General features: G+C 44.3%; 1 protein-coding gene across 5 annotated transcripts in view; it reads left to right on the forward strand.

Annotated features, from left to right (window-relative positions):
- Positions 1-1,198: 1,198 nt before the first annotated feature.
- Positions 1,199-13,450, forward strand: part of LOC139279927 (adhesion G protein-coupled receptor B2-like) — a 1,236,268-nt gene continuing 1,224,016 nt past the window's right edge. For all 5 annotated transcript variants that reach the window (XM_070899255.1, XM_070899259.1, XM_070899256.1 and 2 more), the window contains exon 1: positions 1,199-1,602. The gene's annotated coding sequence lies outside the window, so the exon portion shown is untranslated. The remainder of the gene's footprint in view (positions 1,603-13,450) is intronic.

Genomic DNA, 13,450 nt, shown 5'->3' on the forward strand with positions numbered 1-13,450 from the left:
AGTAAGACAAAGGTCCTCCACCAGCCTGTCCTCGCCGCACAACACTGCCCCCCCGTCATCAAGATCCACGGTGCGGCTCTGGACAACGTGGACCACTTCCCTTATCTCAGGAGCCTCCTATCAACAAGAGCAGGCATTGACGATGAGATCCAACACCGCCTCTTGTGCGGAAAAGTGTGTTTGAAGACCAGGCCCTCAAAACTGTCACCAAGCTCATGGTCTATCCCTCAGAGATGTCGACCATGTACAGTAGACACCTCAAGTCGCTGGAGAAATACCACCAACGATGCAAATCTCCTGGGAGGACAGATGCACCAATGTTAACGTCCTTGACCAGGCCAACATCCCCAGCATTGAAGCACTGACAACACTTGATCAGCTCTGCTGGGCAGGCCACATCGTTCGCATGCCCGACACGAGGCTCCCAAAGCAAGCGCTCTACTCGGAATTCCTTCACGGTAAACGAGCCAAAGGTGGGCAGAGGAAACGTTACAAGGACACCCTCAAAGCCTCCCTGATAAAGTGCAACATCCCCACTGACACCTGGGAGTTCCTGGCCAAAGACCGTCCTAAGTGGAGGTAGAGCATCCGGGAGGGCACCGAGCACCTCAAGTCTCGTCGCCGAGAGCGTGCAGAAATCAAGCGCAGGCAGCGGAAGGAGCGGGCGGCAAACCAGTCCCACCCACCCCTTTCCCTCAACGACTATCTGTCCCACCTGTGACAGGGACTGTGGCTCTGTACTGGACTGTTCAGCCTCCTGAGGACTCATATTAAGAGTGGAAGCAAGTCTTCCTTGATTCCGATGGACTGCCTGTGATGGTGCACGGCAGGCTCACCTGTACAACCGTGTCTGCGCTTCAGAGCAATTCGTCGAGTTGGCAATTTCGGGAGTGATCAGGTGCTGCAGACAGAGGACAGTAATGGCGGGCGGGCGGGCGGGAATCCGAGCTGAATCTCCCCGTGCTGCAACTGTCCGAGGTGTGAATCGCCAGCTAGCAGGGGCCGGCGCACGCGCGGGCGAGCTCCCTCGCGCGGAGGCTGTCACTGGCGCGAGGCAGCGAGGGCCCAATCTGATTGGTTGCCTGGCGGGCTGGCCTGCGCGCGGGGCTGGGAGACGGTTGGCAGTTGGTCGGAGCGCGCGGGCTGCCGACGGTTGGTGGAAGCGCGCACTGTGTGAAAGGGAGGGCGGGGAGAGAAAGGGGCGGCATTGGAGTTTGCAGAGTTTGTCCGGATCTCTTGTCAAGCAGCAAGCAAGCAAGCAGCAGTGTGGCGGGGACAGCAGCATGTGCCAGCTCTGTGGGAGAAAGACGAGAGGAATAAAGAGCAGCGCAGCTCACGCGGCGACACCTCAGCTCCGCCACCCCGGCGCCCTGTGCCAGAGCAGCGGCTCCCCCGGCACCCACTGTCCGGGCAGCACCCAGCTGGCACCGCCGCGCCCCTCACGCACCTTAGCCGCCACATCTTTCTGGCCGCGAAAGAGGGGAGTTGGAAGGAAATAGTGGCAGAATCCTGCGGGAAAAGAAGCTTCAGACTCCGGGATGGGAAACTTCATCCGGATAAAGTCAGCGGCTAAAGCACCAAACTCTTGCTAGAATCGCAAAGGTAGGCGGACCGAGCCCTGGCCGCAACTCTGGCTCAGAGTGGGAGAGGGAGGGAGAGCCATGGTCAGGGGCCCGGCAAACAGCCAGCACTTTGATGGAATGTTATTTACCGGGTGTACTTTGATTACAAATAGAAGCGCTGTACTGTACAGTGTGTGCGATGTGCGGAGAGCCCGGAGCCGCTGCCAGGTGCCGGGCAGACTCGCTGCTGGCGGCTTTGGCCAGGCTTTGGCGCCCCCTGTCGGTACTGTGGGACAGTGCCGGCACACTGTACACACATTGCCCATACTGTGTGTACTCGCTGCACACTGCCTGTGAGGTTAGGGGCATTGTTGCACCCAGTCAATCGTTGCAGATGTTTTATTAAAACATGTTTAATCTCTGCAAAGTTCTGGCTGTGGACATCTGTCATCTTGACCATCAGCACTGATAGAAATGGCTTACAAACCTCGCCTCCTCCCCCGTGTTGTGCCCACCATTTTGCTGTTTAATTCTTAAGAACTGCATCATTGAAAGTTATTTGTTTTTAATTTTTGAAGCTACCCTTTTTTTCGAAGTGGTTTGCCCTGTTTGTGGATGTGCAGCAGGCCAGGAATAAACACTCTGCCAGTTAGTACGGGGACAGGAAAAACAGCACATTTATACTTAACCAAGACACAACTATTAAAGCCTATCATTACCCAGACAGGTCCGTGGTCCGTGTGATACAGATTGGTTTCAAGAATAGCTCCACCACTTCTCACAGCTCCTGTAGTTCTTAACCATGATGGTTTGGAATTCATTTACAACAATTCTAAAATAGGACCACAGTTGAAGCCAGGCTTGGTGTGTTTCTCGGTTATCTCGGGGATGGGGCTGACAAGGTTAAGTGTGATCTTATTGTGTATACTTTCTACTTGCTGCCTATCTTGATCTGAATAAACGTACCTTGCCGTGGCGTTGTAATTGCGGATGAACAGACACACATGTTTGTATACTTTACACAAGTGATCTACTGCATCAGCAAGGGGCGAACACCACTGGGACCTCATCCTTCCATCTCTGTATTTTCCTTACTTTCTCTGCCCTTTCCCTCTCCGTCTATATCTCTTTCTCTGTATTTCTTCCTCTGTTTCTGTATGTCCAGCACTTATTTTCATCATTTCTCACTTTTTCAATCTATCTTCCTCTCTCTCGATCTCTGCCCCTCTTCCTCTTCCTCTCCCCATCTTTCAAATGAGATCCTTAGGCGAATCTGCCGAATAGAGCCTGGCTGTTTAGGAATCTGCTCCCCCAGCTCCCCTTCCTTCCGCTATAGTTGGTGCCATCAGATGTACCTCCTGAAGTTTATCGGTGGTGACATTTCTGCATTTCCAGTGCCAGATCCGTTTATCAGCCACGAATGTGGTGTGCAGTGGGGAACAGAGAGGGGTGAGTCCTTGTGATTTGGTCCCAGGATTGCATTTTAAATATAAGCAATAGGCAAAGAAAACAGATTGAAGGGCATAGAGATCTGTATCCACTAGTAATGATCTTTGGCAACTTGGGGTTGGAACAAAATGTAAATCATTTATTTTGCGGCTTCACCGAGCTTTAGTGCTGTTCCAGCAGCTGCGGGATGTGAAGCCCTCAGTACTGTAAGTGCTGAACTTGCCTTTGTATTTTCGCATGCCATGAATATCTATCTGTGTCCAGATGCGTAAAAATGACTGCACTGCTATGCATTTAAAGACGCAAACGGAATTATTTAAGGGCCGCATTTAGTGTCTCCTGACTAAAATTAATGTGCAGCATTTCATTTTATTCAGCTTTCTGTGGGAAGGCGATGTATTTCTGTAGTATTCAGCAAAGAATCTGCATTGGCGATCTACAATCGTCATAAAACATACAGGTATCAAATGAACCACGGGTTATTCCCTCTAAATTAAGCATAATTATTATTTTGAACAAGTTGAAAAGTTATAGCTGTTAATGTGAATGGAGGAATTGAACTGATTCTGGAACAACACTACTGAAGAGACACAGCTTTGATCCAACACAGGTGTGACATTCTTGTATAATATAAAGAGTAAATTAAAACTGGCAGTCATCTCTGTCTCATAATATCATAATTATACAACCCAACTAAATGTCTTGCTTATCTTTCAGCTTTCAGCTCTGATGTAGGGTTATATACAAAAGGTTAACCTTTTCTCTTTATAAATGCTGATAGACTTGCTGCCTATTTTCAGTGTTTTTGTTTCTGATTTATAGCATATGATGTTTTTAACCTATTATCTCCCTATCCATCTATTTATCCACGTATTTCTTTATCTGTCTATCTACCATTATATCGTTATGTATATTTATCTGTCAAATATTAAGTTTTGTTATTTTATGCAGGCTGATTGGTTGACTAAGTGATACAGGCAAATTGCATTGCAGAAAAATGTCAGGCAAATCAAACAGCACCAGCGCTGAAGCCCATGAAAACTGTTATTAAAAAAAAAGTTTTTTTGGGGGGGGAGCAGCAAATAATTGAGCCACTCCACAGTTTTAAATGGTGGTTGTAAATAAGTAAATATGCACTATTCAACAACACTTTAGAAACATTTAAATAGATTCAAAATGGGCACTGTAATTTTTCCTAAAAATTAAAAAAGTGACTCCAGAGTCACTTACAAATAATTTTTATTCAGTATGGACCTCTTTCTTCCTTTAAGACATTGCTTAAAACTTACCTCTTACCTGTCCTAATATCGCTTTATGTGGCTCAGTGTTAAGTTTTGTCTGATAATGCTCTTGTGAAGCACCTTGGGACTTTTTACTATGTTAAATATGCTATATAAATACAAGTTGTTGTTGAATTGCAACACAATATGACCATTTTTATTATAAGGCTAAACAACTGCCTAAAGTACCAACTGAATCCCCAATTTTATTTAATGCATTTTTGGAATCCCTTTTTGTTTTTTTTTGAGCAAAGAAGAACATGCAATTTTCACCCCAGGTCTCCTGCCATTTTTGGAGTCCCAGTGCCAGCTCACTCTAAACAATACAAGGGAAAATGAAGCTCGTATAAGTGCTCACAGGGTACTGTCCTTTATAAGGACATAAAGAAATAAACGACCCTATTGCTGAGGAAGAAGTGGAGAGTGAAAGAGAGGTGCTAGGTTATTGCCTGTCAGAAGTGGGACAATCCCTGTTACCGGAAAGGAAAACTGATATTTAAAAAAAAAAATTCTAACGCCTTAATGTTCGTCAGTCAGCAAGAGGAAAATGCCATAGCACATGCCTGTTAAGGAACTGGAGTTGAGTGGGGACAGAGGCCAGGACTCCATTTGGAAACTACAGGGCATGATCAAGGCTCGATGAATCTGTCTTGGGACCAAGAAATCATTCATGATGCAGAACAAAAGGAACAAAAAGAAATAGAAGCTGTTGTGGGAATTGGATGTTTCTTACCCCACTCTGCTTCCAGCACAACAGTGGTGCCTACATCAACATTGTAAGAAACTGTGTGGCCCTCTTGCTGCGGTTACTGTGGAAAATAAACACCTAAGCCTTCCCTCTCCAATCTGTGCTACCTTAGAACCTGATGGAGGGGAGGAGGGGAAACACATTGTTTTGAATCATGGAAAAAGAGAAAGATGCTGTTCAGCAGAGAGATAGTGTGCCCCTGCTGAGTGGGGAGAGATAGAAGAGAGAGAAAGGGTGACAATGTGGGGAAGGACAGAAAGAGAAAGACACCCTATTCTGGATGTGGGTTAATATATTTGTATATTTTTTTCATTCACTTTTTCTTAGAGACACTGTTTGTTCTGCTGTTTAGCAAGAGGAAAGTAAGGACAGTGTGTAGTTATGTACAGGACTAGGGCAATGAGGCAGGATCCCTAATGTCCCAGTGCCAAACTAGGATGGAGAGAAGAAGATCAAGAATTAGAGGTTGATGTCTTGTTAGAGAAGGAAGAAAAATATCTTGAGGCAGTGAGAGAGAGAGAGAATGATTCTATTTAACAGGGTAAGAGACAGACCCTGTTAAGGGAAAAGAAAGACTTGCATTTATATAGCGCATTTCATGACCACCGGACGTCTCAAAGCACTACAGCCAATTAAGTATTTTGGAATGGGATCACTATTGAAATGTGGCAGCTAAGTTGTGCACTCCTACAAACAGCAATGTGATAATGACTAGATAATGTGTTTTTGTTATGTTGATAATGTGTTTTTCTTTTAGTGATGTTGGTTGAGGGACAAATATTGGCCAGGACACTGGGGACAACGTTCCTGCTCTTCTTCGAAATAGTGCCATGAGATCTTTTATGTCCACCTGAAAGAGCAGACGTCGGTTTAACATCTCATCTGAAAGTTGGCACCTCTGACAGTGTAGCACTCCCTCAGCACTGCACAGAGTGTCAGCCTAGATTTATGTGCTTGTGTCCCTGGAGTGGGACTTAAACCCACAACCTTCTGACTCAGAGGCGAGTGAGCTACCCACTGAGCCACAGCTGACAAGGGAGGAGAGAAGAGAGAGAAACAAGGCAAATTGCTGATGAGAGTCTTGAGTAAGAGCGAGGCATCCTGTTTGCGAGGTGGAGGAGGGGGAGGAAAGCAGTCTTGTTTTGGGACAAGGGAGAGCCTATGAGGGTGTGAGAGAAAGAGATAAATGTATACATCTTTTGGGAAAGGAAGATATTGTCCATGATTGATGGGGCTGGTAAAAGTAAGAGATGGAAAATGGGAGATGCTGTTGCTCAGTATAAAGAGTTTGGGGGAAATCCGAGACAGACCCCATTGAAGGAGAAAAGAATAGGGGGAGAGTTCATGTTGCTGGGTGGGGAGAAAAAAAATTGTCTCAGAACAGCCATGTCTGAAATCTCCCATTGCTAGGCCCCCTAGCCACCAATCCATCCCAGGTTGGGTCTGAACCCAGGTTCCTTCTTATGGACTGAGTCCCCATTCCCTCCTGGCCCAGTTTCTTTCTCTTTCACATTTCTGTTATTGTTCCATTTAGTTCATGCACTCATCTCCCATACACCGTGGCTCTATTTGGCCTTTTTTAAAAAAAAATAATGGCTTCATGTGAAGGAGGTAAGTAAATGAACATGTGTTAGACACAAAAAGGCAGTGGAAGATGAACGGGAAAGAGGAGACAGGGAATGAAAGACAGAGTAGGACAGAGAGTGAGAAATGAATCTGGAGAGGGATATAATGGATGGCAACACGAGAAAGTTTGGAAGATGTACAGAGAAAGATGGAGAGAGCAAAAGAGAAACCGTGGAAGACCAAGAAAAACAGTAGAAATTACAGAATGGAAGAAAAGCAGACACAGTTATAGAAAGAGACAATTTTTAAAAAATGGCCATCAAGGAATGCCATGGGAGATCAAAAAGTGACTTATGGAGAATGAGTGGAATGAGTTACGGCCAGCAAGGTACTTGAGGGGTTCAAATGTTTTATTTCTACAGAATAATTGATCATTGGGAGTGAATTATAGACTGTAATCTGAACAAAAAGTTCACATTTTTCAACAATGACACTAGAGTGAATTGCTGGTTGCAGTATAATTGATCTGTTCAGATGTTTTGTGCAGTATAATGAATACATGTGAGTGAGTTACAAACAATAATCTAATGTGCAAGTTCAGTTGGTTTATATATAGCATAATAATGGATATTACTTTCAGATATTTGTTGCTCTATATAAACCATTGGAACCCCTTGGTTAGATTACATCTGTAACTCACTCTTAAATATCCATTATTATGCTATATATAAACCAACTGAGCCAGTACATTAGATTAATGTCTGTTCATTATCTAAATACTTCCAGATATCCAAGTGACGACTTTAGATGGTTTGTGTACAGGGTAGTGGATCTCTGGGAGTTAGACATTATTCTAATGGAATAGTTCAGTTGGCTTATATATAGAATGATGGCTATTTAGGAGTCCTTTGCAGGCTGTAATCTGTTTCAGGGTTCAGGTGAATTACAAATGGATAATCAATACTAGGGACTAAGTTAGAGAATGTGATTCAAATGAGGGGTTGGGGTGGTTTGCTCGCTCAATCATTGAAAACAATTACTTCGAAGTAATTGCTTAAGCCTCAAAGGATAATAAATAGTTGTTAACTTGAATGTTCTGATGATGCCATAAACCATGAAAACAAATCTCAATGTTATTGGAACCCTAAAAGTCAGCTACTACATAGTTTATTTGTCTTTAATATGTATCAAGCACCATTTAAATTTACAGTGGAGTTGTTTACTTGGTTTTATGCCTGATGCTGTTCTTCAGTCACTGGAGAGTGAAGTTATGAATGATTTGACAGGGTAGTACAAATAACAGTGGCATTGGAAGGGACATTTTCCTAGGTCTGCATGCAGGTCATTGGGTCGCCTTGGATTATTGGAAAATTGGGTGGGTTCCTTTACAGGTATGCCTTCCAACTCACCTGATATTCCCAGCACTCCAATGGAGCCCCAAGAAAATCTCACCATAGACTTGAAAATATGAGCAAACTCACCGATCCTGCACTCCCAGCTAGGAGCCACATTGAAGGGAGCACAGGTTAGAGAATCAGTGCAACAGTTGTTACTGTGTGTGTGAGTGTGTGTGTATATATATTATATATTGTATATTGTACCAGATAATAGGGTGGTTAGTCCTGTTTGGTGGGTGAGTTTTATGGGTTTCACAACCTATATAATAGTGGGGAGGGGGGGGAGCGCGGGTGGTGGGCAGACACGAATATCTCCGCTGGATGTCAACCTAGAATTTGGAGCCAGAGCTCCAGTCCAAACCCTGCACATCTAACTTGGATAGGAAAGAATGAAGTACGGGAGGGGATTGATGGCAAGGGAATAAATAGAGTTATACTCTAGGAATCTAAAAAGATGGTTAAACATAGTGAGAGGAAATCCTATTAAAAATGAGTTAAACTGTCTGTATAGCAATACACACAGTGTCTGTAGTCATACAGGAACTGGAGGCAATCGTGCGTTACGAGGAACCAGACAGTAGGGATAACTGAGACATGGCTACAGAAAAATTAAGACTGGGCATTAAACATTGCAGGGTATAACATATTTTAAAAGGAATGGGGAGGGAAAAAGGGGAGGTGGAGTAGCTGTACTCATTAGGGATAACATAAAGGCAGTAGAAAAAAATGCCGCAGCTATCAGCAAGACAAAAATAGAATCCATATGGATAGAGATAAAAGATAATAAATGATCAATCACACTAATAGGCGTAGTCTACAGATCACCTAATAGTGGAAGGGAGGAGGAAGAAGAAATATACAGACAAATTAGGGAAATGAACAGAATGTAGAATAATAATCACGGGGGATTTCAACTATTGGACAAAAGAGGTAGATACAGGGGATAAGGGAATTGAGTCCCTACAATGTGTACAGGACTTATTTCTAATCCAATATGTAAAAAGCCCAACAAGGGAAGATTCGCTATTGGATCTAGTAATAGGGAATGAACCAGAGCAGACAAAATAAATAAAAGTAGGGGAACATCTAGGCAATAGTGACTAATCTTAGAATAAGGGGCCGCCCATTTAAAATTGAGATGAGGAGGAATTTCTTCTCTCAAAAGGTTGTAAATCTGTGGAATTTGCTGCCTCAGAGAGCTGTGGAAGCCGGAACATTGAATACATTAAGACAGAGATGGACAGTTTCTTAACCGATAAGGGATTAAGGGGTTATGGGGAGCGGGCAGGGAAGTGGACCCAAGTCCATGAACTGATCAGCCATGATTGTATTAAATGGCGGAGCAGGCTCGAGGGGCCGTATGGCCTACCCCTGCTCCTATTTCTTATGTTCTTATGTAAACACTAATGAGACTCAATGGATGAATAAAGCCATAAGGGAACAATTGAGTGTAAGGAAAGAGGCGTACATTAAGTACATGGACAGCAGGGGAGTGCATGATGAGGGAGAATATGTAGAGATTACAGGGTAGAAATTGCTTCCTGCCCGAAACGGGGCGCTCCCACCCCGTTTCGATTTTTACCACAGCTGCGGTTCAGGTCGCTTCTTAAGCGACATTTGGCTCATTGTTTTTTGCTTCTCTCTGATCCGGAACTCAATCATTATGAGGCCGATGACTGCACCTGAGGAGCAGATACGCGCCGATAACAGCAACTGATGGATGGCGGTTGGGGGCGGTGCTGAGTGACTGCTGCGATGATGTCATCACGGCGCCATGCCACCACGGCTCTCCCCTTCACTTAAAGGGGAGAGCCTCCGCGATTATCAAACTTTGGCTCACTCGGCCACTAGGGAGGTTTTCAGCTGGGCCAATGGCCGGGCACCCAAGAGGGGGAGCCAGGTTGGCTGTTGGCAGCCCAGCCGAACCCGGGTGCATATTTGTTGGGCCGACGTGGCAGTCAACAAAGAAAAAACATGACGGCCTCGGCAGTGCGCCCTCCCCTTTAGGAGAAGCTGCACCGCCACCGCAGAAGGCCATAGTCTCACTGGACCACCAGGAAAAAGCACCGATTTATCACTGCCGGGCGGGCCGAAAATTTTCCGAAGGCAATGACGCTGTCTGGTTAGATCGGTGGTGTGCATGGTGGTGACGCGCTTAAGACGGATTGGCAGCAGCGGAGCGGTGGGGGGGATCGGAAGGGCAATTGGGCTGTCAGCAGCCATTCCACCAAAAGTCGACAGCCACTCTACTCTGCAGCGTGGCAGCCAATTTGCGGTGGTAACAGTCCTTAAGGAGAGGAGCAATTTTGGTCCCAAGGAGAGGAGTTTAAAAAAAACAATTGGGAAGGCAAAGAGGAACTATGAAATTAAGTTATGAAGGAAAGTAAAACAAAATAATATATTTTACAGGCACATCAATTTTTTTATAAAAGAGAAAGGTTGAGATGGGAATAGGGCCATTAAGGGATAGGCAGGATAATACCACAGGTAACAATAGAGAGATAGCAGAAATATTACATCATTATTTTGCTTCAGTATTTACCAGGGAGACAGAACAGATGGACATAACATTGAATGGTGAGATTAGTAATGAGATAAATGCAATTAAAATAAAGAGGGGATATTTTTTTTTTAAACTAATCAAACTCAGAGGATAAAACCCCTAGTCCGGATGGATTGCATCCACTCATTTTAAAAGAATCTAGGAAGAGATAGCGGAGGCATTACTACACATATTAATAATTCTGCAGAAAAAGGTGTAGTGCCAGAGGACTGGCGGATAGCTGACGTAACCCCTATATTTAAGAAGTGGGGCAGAACATATTCAGGGAATTTTAGACCAGTCAGCTTAACATTGGTGGAAGGAAAAATAATGGAATCCCTACTAAAGGCGAAAATAGAAAAATATCTAGAAACCAAAAATATAATAATGAATAGTCCACATGGATTTCAAAAGGGAAAGTCTTGCTTGACCAACGTCACTGAATATTTTGAAGAGGTAACAGAGAGAGTAAACAAGGGTATTGCAGTAGGTGTAATTTATATAGATTTTCAAAAGACCTTTGATAAGGTACCCTATAATAGATTGATGAACAATGTGGAGTCAGGGGACAAGTAGCAGAATGGATAGCGAGCTAGCTTCAAGACAGAAAGCAGAGAGTATGGGTAAAGGGTAGCTATCAAATGTGGCAGAAGGTGGGTAGTTATGTTCCATAAGGATCAGTGCTGGGACCACTGTTGTTTACAATTTACATTAACGATTTAGACTTTGGAATCAAAAACACAATTTCTACGTTTGCGCATGACACCAAATTGGGGGCAATAGTCAATACTGAGGAGGACTGCAACAAATTACAGGAGGACATTAATAAACTTGCAGAATGGGCATAGAATTGGCAAATGAAGTTCAACACAGGTAAATGTGAGTTGTTACATTATGGTAGGAAGAATAGGGAGGTCACTTATTACTTGGAGGGTGAGAGTCTAGGTGGGGTAGAGGACCAAGGGGATCTCGGAGTACAAATACACAAATCGTTAAAAGTTGCAACACAGGTTAGCAAGGCCATGAAAAAGCAAACCAAGCACCAGGGTTTACTTCTAGAGGTATAGAATTGAAAAGTAGGGAAATTATGCTAAACCTGTATCGAACCTTGCTTCGACCACGCAGAGTACTGTGTACAGTTCTGGTTGTCATATTCTAAAAAGAGATATAGAGGCAGTAGAGAGGGTGCAGTGAAGATTTACAAGGCTGATAACCAGAAATGCGAGGGTATACATATCAGGAATCATAAACAGGCTGGGTCTCTTTTCTCTCGGAGGGAGGGGAGGGAGGGGGGGGGGGGCGCGGTGGAGTCAGAGGTGTGACCGAATGAATGGTTTTGATAAAAGGGATACAGAAAGAATGTTGCCATTTGTGGGGAAGACCGTAAGTAGAGGCCATCAATATAAGACAGTCACCAATATATTCAATAGGGAATTCAGAAGAAACTTCTTCACCCAAAGAGTGGTGAGAATGTGGAACTCGCTACCACAGAAAGTGGTTGAAGCGAATAGTATAGATGCATTTAAAGGGAGGTTAGACAAGCATATGAGGGAGAAGGGAACAGGGAGTTACACTGATAGATTTAGATAAGGAAAGACGGGAGGAGGCTCGAGTGGAGCATAAACGCCGAATAGCCTGTTTTTGTGCCGTATATCTATATAACCCTATGTAATGTAATGCATAGAAACATAGAAAATAGGTGCAGGAATAGGCTATTCGGCCCTTCGAGCCTGCACCACCATTCAATATGATCATAGCTGATCATGCAACTTCAGTACCCCATTCCTGCTTTCTCTCCATACCCCTTGACCCCTTTAGCCGTAAGCGCCACATCTAACTCCCTTTTGAATATATCTAACGAACTGGCCTCAACAACTTTCTGTGGTAGAGAATTCCACAGGTTCACAATTCTCTGAGTGAAGAAGTTTCTCCTCATCTCGGTCCTAAATGGCTTACCCCTTATCCTTAGACTGTGACCCCGTTTCTGGACTTCCCCAACATTGGGAACATTCTTCCTGCATCTAACCTGTCCAATTCCGTCAGAATTTTATATGTTTCTATGAGATTTCCTCTCATTTTTCTAAATTCCAGTGAATATAAGCCTAGTCGACCCAATCTTTCTTCATATGTCAGTCCTGTCATCCCGGGAATCAGTCTGGTGAACCTTCGCTGCACTCCCTCAATAGCAAGAATGTCCTTCAGATTAGGAGATCAAAACTGTACACAATATTCAAGGTCTGGCCTCACCAAGGCCCTGTACAACTCCAGTAAGACCTCCCTGCTCCTATACTCAAATCCTCTCGCTATGAAGGCCAACATGCCATTTGCCTTCTTCACCGCCTGCTGTACCTGCATGCCAACTTTCAATGACTGATGTACCTTGACTCCCAGGTCTCGTTGCACCTCCCCTTTTTCTAATCTGTCACCATTCAGATAATATTCTGCCTTCCTGTTTTTGCCACAAAAGTGGATAACCTCACATTTATCTACATTATACTGCATCTGCCATGCATTTTCCCACTCCACTAACCTGTCCAAGTCACCCTGCAGCCTCTTCGCATCCTCCTCACAGCTTACACTGCCACCCAGCTTAGTGTCCTCTGCAAACTTGGAGATATTACATTCAATTCCTTCGTCTAAATCATGAATGTATATTGTAAATAGCTGGGGTCCCAGCACTGAACCTTGCGGTACCCCACTAGTCACTGCCTACCATTCTGAAAAGGACCCGTTTATTCCTACTCTTTGCTTCCTGTCTGCCAACCAGTTCTCTATCCACGTCAATACATTACCCACAATACCATGTGCTGTAATTTTACACACTTGTGTGGGACCTTGTCAAAAGCCTTTTGACAGTCCAAATACACCACATCCACTGGTTCTCCTTTGTCCACTCTACTAGTTAC

The sequence above is a fragment of the Pristiophorus japonicus genome, chromosome 14 (genome assembly GCF_044704955.1).
Source record: "Pristiophorus japonicus isolate sPriJap1 chromosome 14, sPriJap1.hap1, whole genome shotgun sequence".
Taxonomy (NCBI): Eukaryota; Metazoa; Chordata; class Chondrichthyes; family Pristiophoridae; genus Pristiophorus; species Pristiophorus japonicus.